The sequence below is a fragment of the Cavia porcellus genome, unplaced genomic scaffold, assembly GCF_034190915.1.
Source record: "Cavia porcellus strain 051 isolate PalLab524CR breed Dunkin Hartley unplaced genomic scaffold, mCavPor4.1 scaffold_25, whole genome shotgun sequence".
Taxonomy (NCBI): domain Eukaryota; kingdom Metazoa; phylum Chordata; class Mammalia; order Rodentia; family Caviidae; genus Cavia; species Cavia porcellus.
Genome location: NW_026947508.1, coordinates 26,914,416 through 26,919,075, shown reverse-complemented (window position 1 = coordinate 26,919,075; position 4,660 = coordinate 26,914,416).

Genomic DNA, 4,660 nt, shown 5'->3' with positions numbered 1-4,660 from the left:
TTCTTTATATATGTTCTGGATAGCAACTGTTTGTCTGAGGAACAGTTGGCAGACATTTTCTCCCACATTGTGGGTTGTTTCTTCACTCTGTTGGTGGTTTCTCTTGCTGTGTGAAAACTTTTTGATAAGATGAGATCCCAGTTGTTGATTCTTTGTGATAGTTCCTGTGCAACTGGGGTTTTTTTTCATAAAGTCTTTGCCTGCACCAGTGTCTTCAAGTCAACCTTCGCTGTAATGTCTTCCCTGAGATGTCACCTTCAGGGAGTTGCCATCAGAAGGCTCCTTCTTCCAGGTAGCCAACAGGAGCAGGATCACAGCCAGGTAAGCCCTGTGCATCCGTAGGCCAGTGTCTTGTCTACTTTATCTTCCAACAGATTTATTGTTTCGGTTTTAATATTTAGATCTTTGATCTATTCTGAATTTAGTTTAGTGCACAGTGAAAGATATGGGTCCAACTTTAGTCTTCAGCAGGTGCAGAGCCAGTGTTTTCAGCATCATTTATTAAAGAGGCTCTCTTCCAGTGAATGTGTTTAGCACCTTTGTCAAAGATAAAGTGGCTTACACCAGAGGGCCCTTTCCTCCGTGCACCCAGTACAGGTAGCGAGAACCAGGAGAAGACTGGCCTCTGTCTGCCTGGAGCTGCCAGTGGAAGACTCTCCTCTGTATGCCCAGCATGGGCTGAAGGAGACAGACAGATCCATCTCTGCCCACTGTACACCGCCACCAAATGGACATGTCCTACAGGTAGCCAGTACGGGCAGAGAGAACCAGCAGATCCGATGTTACCTTTAGGGAGCTGCCATCAGAAGGCTCCTTCCTGCAGGTAGCCAACAGGAGCAGGGTCACAGCCAGGTAAGCCCTGTGCATCCGTAGGCCACCATTTGAGGCCCGTGGCTCCCTCAGGCAGCCATCATCCACTAGCAGAATCACCGCTGTGTGTCTGCCACCATTGTGGGAGTCCCAGCTGAGAGAAACAGCCCCACCTACATGCACCCCTCCCTGATCATCAGTGAAGCCCTAGTGTCGCTACGTAGATCTGGAGAAGCCTATTCCACACCCTGATACCTCCCTGTAAATCTAGAATTAGGGGAACCTGGGTGCCTGTCTCATCCTCTACACTGCATAGGGGCAGCCAACATGGGAAGTGCCTGGGACTCCATAACCAGCTTGATGGGAGGAACCAAGGAGAATGTCAAGACAAAGGAGCAAAAAGCAAACTCAGACCTCTAGCCCACACACAGTAAGTCTGGGAGATACGGTCACACACTGAAATCTCTGACAGGATAGCAACTGAAGTAAGAAAACAACTTCATGAGATTATAAAAGCAGTCAAACTAGAATTAATGTCTCAGGTAAAAGAAGAAATCACAAACATAATGAAAGAATTGTTCAGCAAGTCTAAAGAAGACATGGGCAATAAAGTGGAGCATAGGAAAATGATGGAAACCTTGAATGAATGTAGAAAGGAATTACAATGCATGGAACAGATTCAAAGAGAAATGCAGGAAATTAAAAATTCAGTCAAAAGCAAAATTCAGGCAAAACCACTTGAAAGAAAGAGAAGATAGACTTAAAACTTTGAAGACAGGACTGCAGCTAGTGATGGTAAAAGGAAAGATCTCTTAAAAATAACATAGAATCAGGAAATAACAATTCAGTGGCTACAAGATGACACAAAGAAGCATAATTTATGAGTGATAGAGATCAATGAATAAGCAGAGGTCAACACAAATGAAATTAAAAGGATATTCACAGAAGTAATAGTTTTTTTTTTTATTGGTATGGGGGATTGAACTCACGACCACCTGCTTCCAAGGCAGGTGCTTATGCCACTGAGCTAAATCCCCAGCCTCTCACAGAAATAACAGAAAAAAATTTCCCAAACATGGGAAATGGATCTGGCACGCAGATAAGTGAGGCATATAAGGCTCCAACTAGCCAAAACCAAAATTTCTACATCCAGGCATATAATAATCAAGATCCCAGAAATTCAGCACAAGAACAGAATATTAAAAGCTGTTAGGGAAAAGAGACATATCACCTATAAAGGAAAACCAATCAGATTCACAGCACAGCTATCACAAACTATCAAGTCAAGAAGAGTTTGGAGTGAAGTGTTTCATACCTTGAAAGAAAACAACTTTTTTTTTGTCTTTTTCATTTTTTATCGGTACCAGGAATTGAATCCACAACCACCTGCTTGCAAGGCAGGTGCTTATTGCCGCTGAGCTAAATCCCCAGACCCAAGAAAACAACTTTTAACCCAGATTGATCTACTCAGAAAAACTATCTTTCAAAATTGATGGAAAAATAAGATACTTCCATGATAAAGAACAACTGAAGGAATTCATGACTACCAAACCAACCGAGATTGCTAAAGAATATTCTAGGGAGAGATAAAGATGACCATGGTTCCAGGAACAGTAGCAAAGGAGGATCGCCAAACAAGACAGGCAGTTGAATGAAGGGGAAAAGCAGAGGGCCAACAACAGGACAGCAGTGCAGAGACAAAGCAATGTATGCTGGTTGTAACCATTAATGTAGATGGCCTCAGGTCAGCAATAAAAAGAAACGCAGGGAAAGTGGATCAAGAAACAAGATCCAGTGATATAACATCTAACTGGAAAGGAAATTCATAGACTGAATATAAAAGGAGAGAAAACAATTGTTCCATGTGACAAGAGAAAAAAAAAAGCAAGAGTAACTTGCCCATCAACTGCAGAATGGATAAGAAAGATACGGTATTTTCCGCAGTGGAAAGCTACCCAGCTATAAAGTAGAATAATCTCAAGGCTCCTGTAGGTAAGTGGATGCAATTAGAGATCATGTTCATGGATGAAACAGTCTGAACTCATACGTGTGAACTCTAGCATAAGAAACAGAAGGAGTTAATGGGATCCGGAAGTAAAATAGTTAACGTAAGAGCAAAGGGGAGGAAACACCTGGGAGGGAAGGGTGGAAACTGCTGTCAATTTCTTATTGTCTTATACTGAACTCTTGCATTGTTTACACAATTTTGTTAGGTTTGGCTTTGTTCTGTCTTGTTTTGTTAGATTTTATGCTGTCAGATGGTAGAGGCAGCTATTTTGAATATAATGGGATATTTTATGGTTTCCTATTATATTGCTTTGAAGTCTTATAATGCTTTCATTTATTGATTTGATTGGTTTTATTCTGTTTTGTTTGATTTTATTATGTGTGGTGGTATGAACAGCTATTCTGAAGAAAATTATGGCAGCCATTGCTGATTTATTATTATCTTGTTTTGAAGATTAATAATGCTTCTTCTATTTTGATTGGTTCTATCCTGTTGTGTTTTATTGGATTTTAATATGTGTGATAGCATAAACAATATTTTTACGAAAATGACATATTATAGTAGCCATTGTTCATTTCCTGATATTTGGTTTTGAAGTCCTATATTGCTTTCATTCTTTTGAGTGGTCTTATATTATTTTGTTATGTTTAATATTATTGTATGTGAAGGTATGGTCAATTATGTCAAAGAAAAAAGACATTATGATAGTTAATGTTGATGTGTGATTGTCTTGTTGTGAAGTGCTATGTAGCTTGCATTGTTCTGTTCTGATTTGCTTTGTTCTATTCTCTTTTGTTTTGTTCTCTTTAAAATAAAATAAAAATTTAAAAAAGATAAGGTGGCTTATATATCTGGAGTTGTTTCTGCATCTTTTAATCTGTTTTGTTTGTCTTCAGATCTAACTTTTTGCCAGTACCATGCTGTTTTTATCACAGTAGCATTATAGTATAATTCTATGTTAGGGATTGTGATACCCCTTGTCTTGTCTTTGTTGCCCAAGACTGCCTTTGCTATTCTAGGTCTCTTCCAGTTCTAAGTGAATTTTAGGACTGTTTTCTCTAATTCTGTGAGATAAATTATTGGAATGTTGATTGAGATTGCATTGAATACGTATAACAGTTTTGGAGTATCCATGTTCACTGTATTGGTTCTTCCTACACAAGAGCATAGGAAATTGTTCCATTTTATAATATCTTCTTCAATCTCATTTTTTAGAGTAGTGTGGATTTCAATGGAGAGGTCTTTCACATCCTTCATTAAAGTGATTCCTAGGTATTTCATTTTTTTGAGTGCTATTGTGAAAGGTGTTGTTTCCCGGATTTCTCTCTCAGTGAGTTGATTTTTCAGGGTTGACTTTGTATTCAGCTATGCTACTGAATTTGCTTATTAAATCTACCAGTTTTTTAGTGGTGTTTTGGGGTCTTCTATCTAAAGTACCATGTCATCTGCAAATAATTATTTAACTTTTTCCTTTCCTATCTCTATTCATTATTTTTCTTTCTCTTGTCTAAGTGTGCTGGCTAATATAGTTTCCAGAACTATGTTAAATAGGAGTGGTGACAGTGGACATTCTTGTTTTGTTCTTGATTTTAGAGAGAAAGCTTTCAGTTTTTGTTCATTTAGTATTATGGTGGCTATTGTTTTGTCAAAGATGGCTTTTACCAGATTGAGATAAAGACCATCTATTCCAATTTTCTATAGGATTTTCATTGTGAATGAGTGTTAGACTTTGTCAAAAGATTTTTCAGCATCTATTGAGATGATCATATGATTTTTGATCTTGGTTCTGTTAATATGGTGTATTACATTTATGGATTTATATATGTTGAGTCATCCCTGCAT